The sequence below is a fragment of the Canis lupus genome, chromosome 34 (assembly GCF_048164855.1).
Source record: "Canis lupus baileyi chromosome 34, mCanLup2.hap1, whole genome shotgun sequence".
Lineage (NCBI taxonomy): Eukaryota > Metazoa > Chordata > Mammalia > Carnivora > Canidae > Canis > Canis lupus.
The window spans coordinates 26,101,906-26,115,283 of NC_132871.1; the positions used below are offsets into that span (position 1 = coordinate 26,101,906).

The 13,378-nt window shown below is 42.3% G+C and overlaps 1 protein-coding gene across 1 annotated transcript in view; it reads right to left on the minus strand.

Annotated features, from left to right (window-relative positions):
- Nucleotides 1–2,349: 2,349 nt before the first annotated feature.
- LOC140624102 (uncharacterized) overlaps nt 2,350–13,378 on the minus strand; it is a 34,813-nt gene continuing 23,784 nt past the window's right edge. The window contains exons 5-6 of the mRNA XM_072810851.1: nt 11,531–11,650; nt 2,350–3,742 (exon numbers count right to left, since the gene is read on the minus strand). The gene's annotated coding sequence lies outside the window, so the exon portion shown is untranslated. The remainder of the gene's footprint in view (nt 3,743–11,530; nt 11,651–13,378) is intronic.

Consider the following 13,378-nt stretch of genomic DNA (forward strand, 5'->3'; position numbering starts at 1 on the left):
TGAAACCACGGAGATAGTGGCTAAACGGACTGCACCACCCAGGGCCCCCCACTATCATATTCCTAACTGCATTTTACTGACCAGGACACAGGGGCACAAAGTAGGACTTGTACTAAATCCTGCAGAGCGAGTAAGTAGACAAGCTGTGATTTGAACCCAGGCAGTCTGACTCCAGAATCCAGGCTCTCATTGATCTAGAAACCAGAGTTTGGGGGATCCCGGGTCGCTCAGTGGTTGGGCCTCTGCCTTTGGTTTAGGGTGGGATCCTGGGGTCCTGGGATGGAGTCCAGTACCAGGGTCCCCCCAGGGAGCCTGCTTCTCCCTCTGCCTGTGTCTCTGCCTCTCTCTCTCTCTCTCTCTCTCTCTCCCTCTGTATCTCTCATGAATAAGTAAATAAAAAATCTTAAAAATAAATAAATAAACCAGAAATTTTTTTTTGGAATTTTTTTGAAAACTAGCCGTCAGTATGTGCTCAGGACCCACAGGAGTTGAATGCGCCAAAGAAAACTGGACTGGCTCGAAGCGCCCACCGGGAGGAGGGGTTCCGCGGGCTCCCTTGGCTTGGGAACAGGCCCCTGCCAGCAGGAGGTCTGGGGGGCCATGGGGGCAGCAGGCCTTCTGCGGGGAATTAAAAGTGAGGGCCCGTCCCTGGCGGACGCTGGCGGCTCCCCGAGACGCGACACTGAGGGGACGCGGGCGGCGGACTGTCTCCCTCCCGAGCACCTGTCACCTGCCCCCCCCCTCCTCCCGGTCCCGCCGCCCCTCGAGCCTCAGCAGGTGCTCCCCGCGGCGTCCGCGACCCCGGCCCGGCCTGCGGGGCAGAGGCCCCCGCGCATCCTGACGCCCGCGACGCGGCTGGCGGGCCCTCCCGGCCCCGGTGCGTGCGGTCCACCCGCGCCGCCTCTCCCCGCCCCGGAGGGAGCACCGGGCGCATCTGCCCGCTTCTGGGTGGGCACGGGCTCCGCGCCCCGGGACCAGCCACGAGCCCCGCAGGCTGCCGCGGGGGCTGGTGCGATGCAAGGTCCTAGAGTCTGTAGGGCTCTTCTGGCCGTCGCTTGCTGCTAGGTTGCAAATTCTTTTTGACAAATCCCCAATATTTGCATGTATCAGATTGATTTTATATAAAAGCCTAATACTTAATTTATTCATCAGATTGGAAATGAGACCAGGAATTGAACCAGACGCTGGAAATTCAAGAGAAAGAAGATACAGACCCTTCCGATTTGCTGGGAGTCGTTTTGCTCGTGGGTAGTAGGAACCCAACTGAAAGTAGCTTAAACAAACAAACAAACAAAAATGTGCTGACTCGTGTACCTGAAAGTCTGAGCATACATTTTAGGCATGGATGGACCAAGGTGCTCCAATTATTTCATCGGGGCTCCTTCTCCTCTTTCCATCCTGCTCATCTTTCGCTCTGTGCGCTGGCCCCACTTGCCCTTACTAAACACGCAGCCTCCTCCGACATAACCTGAACCGATGGCTGCAAGAAGCTTCAGCTTACGTCATTCTTTTTTTTTTTTTTTAAGATTTTATTTATTCATTCATGATAGACACAGAGAGAGAGCGGCAGAGACACAGGCAGAGGGAGAAGCAGGCTCCCTGCAGGGAGCCCAATGTGGGACTCGATCCCAGGTCTCCAGGATCACACTCTGAGCCAAAGGCAGACGCTCAACTGATGAGCCACCCAGGGATCCCCAGATTACATCATTCTTAGAGATCAAAATAGCAGAGGACTAGAGACCCTCTCTCCCTCGGAATCCACCGATCAAAATTTAAAGATTTTGATTGGCTGCAGTTGATGACATTTGATTGGCCACTCTGGCCAGGAGACTATTCAAATTGGCCATGTTTTGGTTACCTGCTTCCCCCTCAGATGACAGAGGTTGGACTCCAGCTGTACAACATGAAATGCATTCCCCACACAGAGAAAGGGGTGAGGATAGAGAAAAACAACAGACATGCACTGTGGTAGCCGGCCTCGAGGAGGACCCCAGGTGAATATTTACATCCTTGCGTCATCTTCCAGGCTATACCACAGCTAGCCTGTGAGACCAATAGAATCCGCACAAACGATGGTTTGTGACCTTCAAGACTAAGTCATAAAAGAATAGTGTGGTTGTAGTTAACGCAGTGGTTCGTCAGAATCACATAGAGGCTGGGCAGCCCGGTTGCTCAGCGCTTTAGCACCGCCTTCAGCCCAGGGCCTGGTCCTGGAGACCCGGGATCGAGTCCCACATCGGGCTCCCTGCGTGGAGCTGCTTCTCCCTCTGCCTGTGTCTCTGCCTCTCTCTCTCTGTGTCTATCATGAATAAATAAATATAATCTTAAAAAAAAAAAGGAATCACACGGAGGACTTAAAAAATATACAGATACTCAAATCCTAGCCCTAAAGAATGCAATGACTAGGAATCTCTGGTTTGGGTTTGCGAGGTTGTTTTTGGTTTTTGGTTGCTTGATTAGCTGGTTGCCATCAAGACATGTGTCTGCTGCAGTGTCTTTTGGTATGGTCTTTGGACCACATGCTGCAGAAAGCAGAAAACATAGGCTCTTGGGGCCAAATCAATCCTAATGAAATAGGATATGAATGAGCAGATAGAGTGGAGTCCAAGGATCTGCATTTTAACAAACTCTTTAGGAAACCTTATGCACATTAGTGTATTAATGTGTAAACTTGAGAGATGGGTGACTTGTGGAAAACCCAGGAAAGAATTGTTTTGTGGAAATAAGGAGGTTTAAGGAAGTGGTAAATTCAAAATTGTATATATATTTTTGCCATACTGATGCAAAAATATGCTTGAATGAAAAGACTAGCAGGAAATACTCCAAAATGGCCATGTTTGTATTATGGTGGTGGCAACTGTAGATACTAGGATTCTGTTTTTGTTTTTGTGTTCTGTAGTGTAAATACATTACCACTATGACTCAGACAATGCTTTTCAGACAGTTTAAGGAGCTGTGTTAATGATGTGGAGAAGTCAAGTTGGACAAGGGTTGAAAAGAGGTCATTGGCCTTAGCAAGTGGGAGGCCATTGGAGACCTTTAGATGAGGGGGTGGAAGCCAGATTACAATGGTTGGATTCAGTGGATGGGGAGGAAGTAGAGGGAGCCAGTATAGACCATTAGTTCAAGAACTTTGGCAGCAAAGGCAAAATTTAAAATAAAATTGTTTTTTTTTTTTTTTTACAAAAAAAGAGGACTATAAAATACTTGTTTATTATATAAAATTGGGTAATTCAGAATATTAAGAACAGAATAATAGTCACCCACAATCCCACCACCAATGCCAAACCATGTTAACAGTTTGGCATATTTGTTGAACATTTCTCTTTCACAACAATGCTTTGAGGCAGAGAGAACAGCTCAAAATCATCCACATCATTTTCAGTTGAGGAAACCAAGGCTCAGAAAGAGATATTTTCCTGAGGCACTAACACAGTCCGTGATGAAGTGTTTAGTTTCCATAGTGCCTTGGGTTTCCCCAGTGCTCTGACTTCATTTCCTGGTAGCTCTGCCCCCACCCTACAGCAGAATTGGCCAGGCTAGCTCTTTCCTTGTGCCCTATGGTAGCCTGAACAGATGTTTGAGCTGCAGAGCCCCCGACATTCCACTGCACCCATGGATTTACATTCTCAAATCACCCATTAGGTCAGTTCTCTCTGAGAGTAGGACCCAGCTCTCATTCATCCTGGTATTCCTAGATCCTGGCATAGCGTTCGACACAGAATCATTGCACAAGCCGTTTCTGGAATGACAGATAAAAGGTGGTTTGGTACAGTAACTGATGCCGTTTTCATTTTCGGTTTTTCCTGTTCCTCCATAAAAGTCCCCCATTCTGGCAGTGGCTGGGGTGTTCTGTACACAGACTGCCTCCGGGTAAGAAGAACCCAGTAGGATCAGAGTCCAATGATTGGCTTTTGATTTTCAAAAGCTCAGGTGGGGTATAAACCACAGATTTAGAAGACTGACTAGGGGGATCCCTAGGTGGCTCAGCGGTTTAGTGCCTGCCTTTGGCCCAGGGTGTGATCCAGGAGTCCCGGGATCAAGTCCCATGTCCGGCTCCCTGCATGGAGCCTGCTTCTCCCTCTGCCTGTGTCTCTGCTTCTCTTTCTCTCTGTATCTCTCATGAATAAATAAATAAAATCTTTAAAAAAGAAGAAGAAGAAGACTGGCTAGAAGGCTGTATTACCCTTGACTAAATACTGTCTAACTGGAAAAAGAAAAGAAAGGAAAAGGAAACAAGTGAGATACTGGTGTGAGTTCCCTCCCAGGAAAGGGGCCTGGTGAATTACTGGTGAATCCCACCCTGCTGAATTCCATTCCAGAATAGAGCTTGCCGAGTTAATAAAACACCAGAACACTCCCTGCTTTGGTGTGGTGTTAGAAGAGTAGGGAAGAAATGGCCACGTGGAGAGTCTAGGCCAGCACACTGTCCAACAGAAATATAATTTGAGCCATGTATGTAATTTTCACTGTTCTAGTTAGTACCTACATTAAACCAAGTAAAAAGAAACTGGTGAAATTGATTTTAATAAAGTATTTTTATTTAACCCAGCATATTCAAATATTATTGTTCCAATATGTGATCAATATAGAAATCATTAATGAGATATTTTGTATTCTTTGCACAAAGTGTTTGAAATCTAGTACATGTTCTATAGCCCTAGCACATCCCAATTTGGAGTAGCTATATTTCCGTTATGTATTCAGCAGCCACCTGGAGGTGGAGGAGGCCACATTACATAGCAGGAGTCTGGACAATCAGATGTAAAATGGCCCCATGGAATGCCTAATCTCCCTGCTAAAAATTGGAGCCATAGAATATTTCTGATGTGCTCAGGAATACACTGACAAGGCCCAAAGAGCCAGGGGCCTAAGGACATCATGTTCCAGGCTGATGGGAGATCTAGCACTGATCTGCATGAGCTGAGTGGACAGAGGGCCATCTGGATGTCTCAGTGGATGCCATGGAGTGATAGCAATCCAGGGACCCAAGACCTACCACTCCACATGGGTCTACACTCTGTAAACCTTCAGGAACACGGACACCACCCTGGGGAAAGGTGGAAAGCCCATCCTAACCGTGATTAAGTTTCCACTGTTTAGTGGGATAGGTGCTTCTTCTTTCAAAAGAAGTTCTGTATAGAAAATGAGGTGACACTTATTTTGTGGACTGAGATTCAAACTCATTTCAAAATAATGAATGAGTATAACTAGAAAAAAAAAAAAACACCCAAATATCCATCAACTGATGAATGAATACAGTATACCTAAACAGTGGGATATTAGCCATAAAGTATTAACTCATGTCACAACATGGATAAGCCTTGAAAATATTATGTTAAATGAAAGCAGCCAGTAACAAAAGGCCATATGTTATGATTCCACTTATTTGAAATGTCTAGGACAGGCAAATATATAACAGAGACAGAAAGTAGATTAGTAGTTGACTAGGGCTGGGGATGTGGAGGGAAGTGGGGTTAACGGCTAGAGGATTTAAAGTTTCTTTTTAGGCAATGACAATGTTTTCAAAGATTGTGGTCATGGTTGGACATATCTGCAAATAGACTAAAACACATTAAATTGTGCTCTTTAAATGGGTGAACTGTATGCTATGTGAGCTATACCTCAATAAAGTTGTTTTTAAAAAAAAAAAAGAAAAGAAGGGAAAAGAGTCATGCTCTCTAATTTTGTTTAAAACAAGGAGCAGGGAGCAGGGACGCCTGGGTGGCTCAGGCCTTGAGCGCCGCCTTCAGCCCAGGGCGTGATCCTGGAGTCCCCGGGATCAAGTCCCACATCAGGCTCCCTGCGAGGAGCCTGCTTCTCCTTCTGCCTGTGGCTCTGCTTCTCTCTCTGTGTCTCTCATGAATAAATAAATACAACCTTTAAAAATAAATAAATAAAACAAGGAACAAATATCGCGGGGTTCACATCATTAAATCTAGGCCCTGGATATATGGGGGTTCATTAAGCTATATTCCCTTTACCTCTCTGTATATTTGAAAATTTTTTTAACGAAGAAAGGAGGGTAGTGGTTCCAGTTTAACATCCATGCCCTTGGGCATAAATTTGAGAAGGCATTCCCTTGCCTTTACTAATTGCACAATAAAATGGAGGAAGACAGCTTCTTCCTCTCTTTTGTGGGCGCCTGCAATGCAGGGGATTGCCTGAGGGATAGTAAATATTATTTCATTTCCTCTACTCCTGATAAACTTTCTGGGGAGCAGTCAGGTGTTATCTGGAGAAGTTAGCTAATAGAAATGACCCCTCACACTTCCAGGCCACCACAGATGTGAAGGGAGCCCTGCCCTGGCAGAGAGCAGGATCACGGAAGAGATATGCAAAGAAGGGAGCCAGAGGGAGGAAGGAGCAGTGTAGTTGTGGCTTACTGTGAGAAACTGTCACTTATAACAAGAAAATCCCAGAAAACTAAGAGAGTAGAAGATAATTATTTGCTTTATAGAGATATTTCTAGTATTTTATAAAAACATAAAGTTAGGGGCACCTGGGTGGCTCAGTGTTTGAGTGTCTGCCTTTGGCTCAGGTCATGATCCTGGGGTCTCGGGATCAAGTCCCACATCAGGCTTCCTGCATGGAGCCTGCTTCTCCCTCTGTCTGTGTCTCTGCCCCCCTCTCTGTATCTCTCATGAATAAATAAGTAAATAAAATCTTTTTTAAAAACCCATAAAATTGATTTTTTTCAATAATACATGCAAATACACGTAATGATAAAAGCCAATAGTTGTATAGTGCTATATCCATTGTTCCACTTTCCATATAATTAACTCATTCAAGCCTCATTATAATCCTCATTTTACAGCTGAGACCCTTGCAGGCTGAAAACCCACACAACTAAAGGACACACCAAGGCTTCCAGTACCATGCTCCTAACTGCTACACTTGACCGTCCCCCTCAATAAGATACGGAAGGGCTGCTCCCCTCCCCAGAAGCCACCACTGCTACCAGCTTCCTGGGGATCCTTCCAGAAGACAGATAATTCAAGGAAACTTTTCTTTTGAAGGCTCATTCAAGCCCCCTTTTCAATCCACAGTTTGGAAAATGGATTCACATGCTCCTTTGCATCACACAGTTAGTTCTGACCCATAAACGGTGAAGTCCCGCAGGCCCCGCAGAGAGGCACAGCCTGTTACACAGCCACCTGTAAGCCTACAGACCCACAAACAAGGGGCCTCTGATTTACTAGGCTTCTCCCCGCTGGTCCGCAGAGCAGTTAATCTTCTGCCCGGGGGCAGCGTTTGACAGCTCCCAAAGGTCCCGTGAAGTACTCTTTTCAAAGTAAAATTCTCAATCAAATAAACTTGAAACAGACTTGGTCTGGATCCAGGTACAGACCTGGCCCCCGCTCTGCCCCCAGGCAGCAGTTGGCTACACTTCACTTCCTGGGTTTTTTGAATCCTCTGGTGCAGACTACGGTTTTCCTTCAATAAAACAGTGATTTAAAACCTTCATTCTTCCTGTTTTAAAACTGTGCCAAGGCATAATCATTCTGTCTTCACCAAGGAGTACACAAAAATCAACCAGGGCTTTACAGTCACTCCCATGGGGGACTGTCAGCTAAATACTCTCTTAAACCCACCCATCTGCTTTTTGAAAAATCTCTTACTTTTATCCAATTAGAACTATTTTTTTCATTCCTCCCCCCCCCCCCCGGAAATTTTATTTTAATTCGAAGCATTCAGTTTCCTTTTAGACATTCAGATTATTCCTGCTCTTATGTGGGTGCCTACAGGTTCTCCCTACCTCTACCAGGGATTTCAGTGGTTTTGATGGAGACATAAAAAGGAAAGTTTTCTTTTCTCTCTGTAAACTCTGACTAAAATAAAACAATGCAAAGGATGAGTTCTTGTGGTGTAGTGGCAGGGGAAGTATTTGTGAGAGGCAAAGGTGTACAGTAAATTTCTAATACCTCCACGATTTAGATTAATGATATTCAGACAAAGTTTGGAACAACCATAAATAAGTAATGAAGAGCATTGTGGATCTTCATCTCAGCCCACAAGTGCAAAGTTAAAGGCTGTCTTTCCATCTGATTGAGCAATCTCAGATGAAATACCAATTCTATTAATTCACTTAGCAAATAGTTACTAAGAACCTCCTCTGTTCAAAGCATTATTTTTTTAAAAGATTTTATTTATTTATTCATGAGAGACACAGAGAGGGAGAGAAAGGCAGAGACACAGGCAGAGGGAGAAGCAGGCTCCATGCAGGGAGCCCAATCCCAGGACCCCAGGATCACACCCTGAGCCAAAGGCAGATGCTCAACCGCTGAGCTACCCAAGTGTCCCTGTTCAAAGCATTATTAATAAGGGTAATAGAAACTTTCTTTGGTTATCAGAACAATTTATTTATAAGACACTACAATTCCAGATAATTAAGAATAGCTCAAATGCCTTAGTATATAAGATGCTGTGGAGAGTGATTTTATTACACTTTTGCATTGTCTTTCAGCGTTTTCTAGCTATAAAATTGTTAAAATATAGATTTCTAAAAATGGCAAAACCATGACTCTCAAGCAAATATAAGATGAACCCATGTTAAAGATTTTACTTAATTTATTATTTAGTGGAGAGATTGGAAATAAAGTATAACTAGTTGAAAGGAAAAGTCAAAAGAACCACCATTTTATTTATTTATTTATTTATTTATTTATTTATTTATTTATTTAAAGATTTTATTTATTTATTCATGATAGTCACACAGAGAGACAGAGAGGCAGAGACACAGGCAGAGGGAGAAGCAGGCTCCACGCAGGGAGCCCGACGCGGGACTCGATCCGGAGTCTCCAGGATCGCGCCCCGGGCCAAAGGCAGGCGCCAAACCTCTGCGCCACCCAGGGATCCCAGAACCACCATTTTAGAGCAAAGAAATGTTAAAATGAATTTACAAAGGGACACAAAACTGGCATTTTTCACTGGGGTGAAGGGGTGTGGGGGAAGTCAATTTAAACTCCCATACCATAATTCTACTATAGAATTTATTTGCATGACAATAAATAATTATTTTGCATTGCTATCACATATCTACAAATTGAGTTATAAAATAGCTCAGTGAAAAATCTGGAATCAGATAAAGCAGTACAGTATAGAAGTATAATTGACATATAGTATCCTGTTAATTTCAGGTGTACAAAATTCGACATTTTCATGTATTATGAAATGATCTCCATGATAAGATACCATCTGTCACCATACAAAGTAATTATAATATTATTTGACTATATTCCTTATGCTGTACATTTTTTAAAAATTTTTTTAAAATTTATTTATTCATGATAGTCACACAGAGAGAGAGAGAGAGAGAGGCAGAGACACAGGCAGAGGGAGAAGCAGGCTCCATGCACCAGGAGCCCAATGTGGGATTCGATCCCGGGTCTCCAGGATCGTGCCCTGGGCCAAAGGCAGGCGCCAAACCGCTGCGCCACCCAGGGATCCATGCTGTACATTATATCCTGGTGACTTATTTATTTCATAACTGGAAGTTTGTACCTCAATCCCCTTCAACTCCAACTCATCCTCCTTCTGGTAACCAATTCCTGAATCTGCTATGAGTCTGTTTCTGTTTTGCTTTGTTTTTTAGGTTCCTCACATAAATGAGAGCAATATTCCAGTATAGAAGTGAAAGTGCCTGATTCCAAAGCTTTCAACAGTTTTCAAAAAATATTTAAGGTAACATTTTAAAAAATTAATACGTAGTAAAATTGACATTTTTGTTGATATGCAGTTCTACGAATTTTAACACATGTATAGATTCGTGTAACCACAACCAGAGTCAAGATACAGGACTGTTCTATCACCCCTCAAATCTCCCAGTGCTATTCCTCTGTAGTCCTATCCTTTCCCTACCCCTGGCAACCCCTGTCTGTTCTCTGTGACCATACTTTTGTCTTTTTGAGAATATCAAAATAATGGAATCACAGAGTACGTAACCTTTGAAAGAATTTTTGAAATTAACACAAAAAGTTGTAAAAAATAGTGCATAGAGATCCCGATACTCTTCACACAGTTCTCCCAATGTTGGAATCTTAACCTAACGACAGTGCAATATCAAACCCAGGAAACTGACCTTGGTGCGATCCATGGCCCTCATTCCCTGTTCATCAGTTTTGCATGCATTCATTTGTGGGTGCATATACAGTTCTATACAACTTTATGACGTGTGGATTTGTGTAACCACCACCACAATTGAGACACAGAATTATTCCATCACTGCCAAATTCCTTGTCTTATCCCCTTATAGTCACAATTTTTGGAAACCTTTCTTTATATATCCTCCCTCACACACACACACTTTAAAAAAAGACCTAGTATAATATAATTAAGCAGAACAATCCAACTCTTTTTTTGTAATGTTTATTTTGCTTTTTACTGACATGATTACTTTTAGAAATAGAGAATATGAGAGTTGTCTGGGTGCCTCAGCCAGTTAAGCATCTGCCTTTGGCTCAGGTCATGATCTTGATTGAGCCCCGGGTTGGGTTCCCTGCTCTCTCTCCTGACCGCTCTCTTAATCTCTTAAATAAATGAATAAAATCTTTTCTTAAAAAAAGAAATAGATAATAAGATAATAAATAATATAATAAAAATGTCACTTTGAGGATTTTTTGCTATTATTTTTATTTTGTAACTAGTACTGAAAATAATTTGGTCACATAGAAAGGATATGTTAAAAAGTGGTCTATCCCAGGTAGATCACTACGTGATGTGGGTCATTATTTGGAAACCAGGAACTTGGACTTTCCCAGGCATCAAGATATGCAGTAGTTTATCACTAAAAATGAGTTCAAGCTCTCTTACAGCTGTTGAGTCAAATGGCAGAAACTTAAAATGATTTTTCCTCCTCAGTACTTTTTATTTTAAAAAATTGTAATAAAAAGTATAACATGTTAAACCTATAAAAATGTCATATTTTGGCAGCAAATAGATGAACTATGGAAATGGAATAAGTCAAATCTGTCTTTAAGTTTGAAAAGACTTTTTAAGGGAAAAAAAAATAGTTTCCAAACCTATAAAAACTTAGTGGTCCCTCTGGGCTCTTTTTCTCCCCCCATCTAATCATATTTATTAGTTTTTTTTTAAAGATTTACTTATTTACTTTTAGAGAGAGCGAGAGCGCACAGTGGAGAGGAGCAGAGGGAGAGGGGGTCCCAAGCAGACTATAGACTGAGCATGGAGCCCAAGGTGGGGCTCGATCCCATGACCCTGAGATCACAACATGAGCTGAAACCAAGAGTCAGATGCCCAAACAACTGTGCAACCCAGGCACCCCTCAGATTTATTATTTTAAGGTAAGAATAACAGCAGACACTCTGACTCTATTTTTTTTCTATTTGCTTATAAATTAAAATCAATTTTACTCATAAATTAGATTGATGCTTAGGAATTACCATACTACTATTCAGTCCTAGTAATTTATGAGGGACTCTGCTTTCTTATTGGCCCCATCCATACTCTCCTTTGTATGTTGTTTCTGTCATGAATTAATATTTATTATAAATGTAAGGATTGTTCTCACCTTTTGCTCAAGTTATCCTTCTTGCATTCTCTGGTCTGTTTAGCCTCTATTTGCCATGACATTTTTTTCCTAACGCCTGGATGGAGACATTCCACTCAGCTACTGATGAAGACCCAGGGGCTGGAATAATAAGGAAACCAAATACTAATGAGAAGAGACAACAAGGGGATGTTTTTACTTTTTCATTTTTACTGACTCTTTTAATGAAAAGTTTGCTTTTTCATTTTTATTGACTTGTTTTATATGTAGTCTCTTTTCTCTATAATTGGAATTATAAGCCAAGATGTGTGCAACTTTCAGAGCTGACTTAATGAACTCATTATTATGATTGGATAAGTACATTGTCTGCGGTTCTTAGCGACCGACTTTGCCCCAAGGTCCATAGGCACGGCTACTAATGAGCGCAGTACAACACTGCTCCTTCAGGTAGGAGGAGTGTTCTCCATCTGCCTCTCCAGATTGACTCTCTACTCTTACCCACCTAGGGTTGCCAGATTTAGCAAAACTGCAGGATGATGAGTGAAATCAGATGTTTCCCCTCAGCTCCTCCTCCTCCTCTGGGTGCTGAAGGTCAGCTGGGTCCCTCCACAAAGCCACAGCTCCTGCAGATTGCCTGTCTTACAGCTAGACTTACTCTCTGAGCCCAGTAACTCTCTTGTTTCTTGACCCTCAGGCACAAGAGTGGCAAAGGCTCTCTCTGTTGTAGCCCCAAAGTCTTCGACCGTCCCATTCTGGTGTTCAAGGAAGGGTCCTTGCACCCTCGTACACCACTGAAAATGGTCCCCTGCTTAAATTCTCCTCTGTTCCCCACTGGAAAGTGCCATCTGTTTCCTGTCAGGACTCTGATTGACATAAAATCTGATTAGCAGAGAATACATTACCTGTTTTGTAAAAATATAAATTGTAAATTGAATCCTAGTTTTTCATTTACATAAATCTCTGTCTGTGGGCTTACAGAGTTTCAAGTCTGCTATAGCTTAATTTATAGTGTATCTTCAACTGAAGGAGAATCCTAATATCTCTGATTTTTGAGGCATTGCAGATGCTTCCATTCATTCACTATTAGGTATAAGCCAACAGCAAAGATTTCTATGTATATGATATTGCCCTTCCTTTGATCCCTTCTTTGCATAAATATAATTTTATATTTATGCCATTTTAGTCACTTAATTTAGTTAACTTTTAAGGCTATACAAATGTGTACATATATAGATGTGTGTCTGTGTATGCATAAAATTTAAAAAGAGTGGGGAAATGGTTAAATAATGGTTGAATAAATCATGATAAATTCATACTGTTGAATACTATGTAGTCATTAAAAAGAACGAGATAGGCCTATAAATATGAATATGGATACAGCTCCAAGACATTTGGCTAAGTGAAAAAATCAAAACCAGAACAAAAAATACAGAATCAAATGTTCTGTGTATGTGTAATCGTGAGGAGTAGACTGGGGAGGCCGAGTGTACCAGCCTACAGCCAGCACCCTGGCAGAACAGAGAACCATACTTTTCATGCTTTGCTCTCTCTGCTTACATATGGCAAAGGACTCTTGTGTATCTCTTAGAACATGTGTTCTGTATTCATTTATGCTATCTCCTGAAACCTCACCAAAATGACAGTAAAGACATAAAGTGACAATACAGGGCAAGAAGAACAGAGACCACAATAGAGGATTAGAGACAATAAAATTCTAGAATGTTAAAAGTGGACAAGAGGTAGTCACTGAATTATTAGAGCAGTGAAAATTTAAGCTAACGTTTCTGCAGAGGTGCTTGCCAGTGAAAAGCAAACTGATTCGTGGCCCAGAACACCTGAAAGAGTCAGAAGTTAGAGACCTTCCAAGGA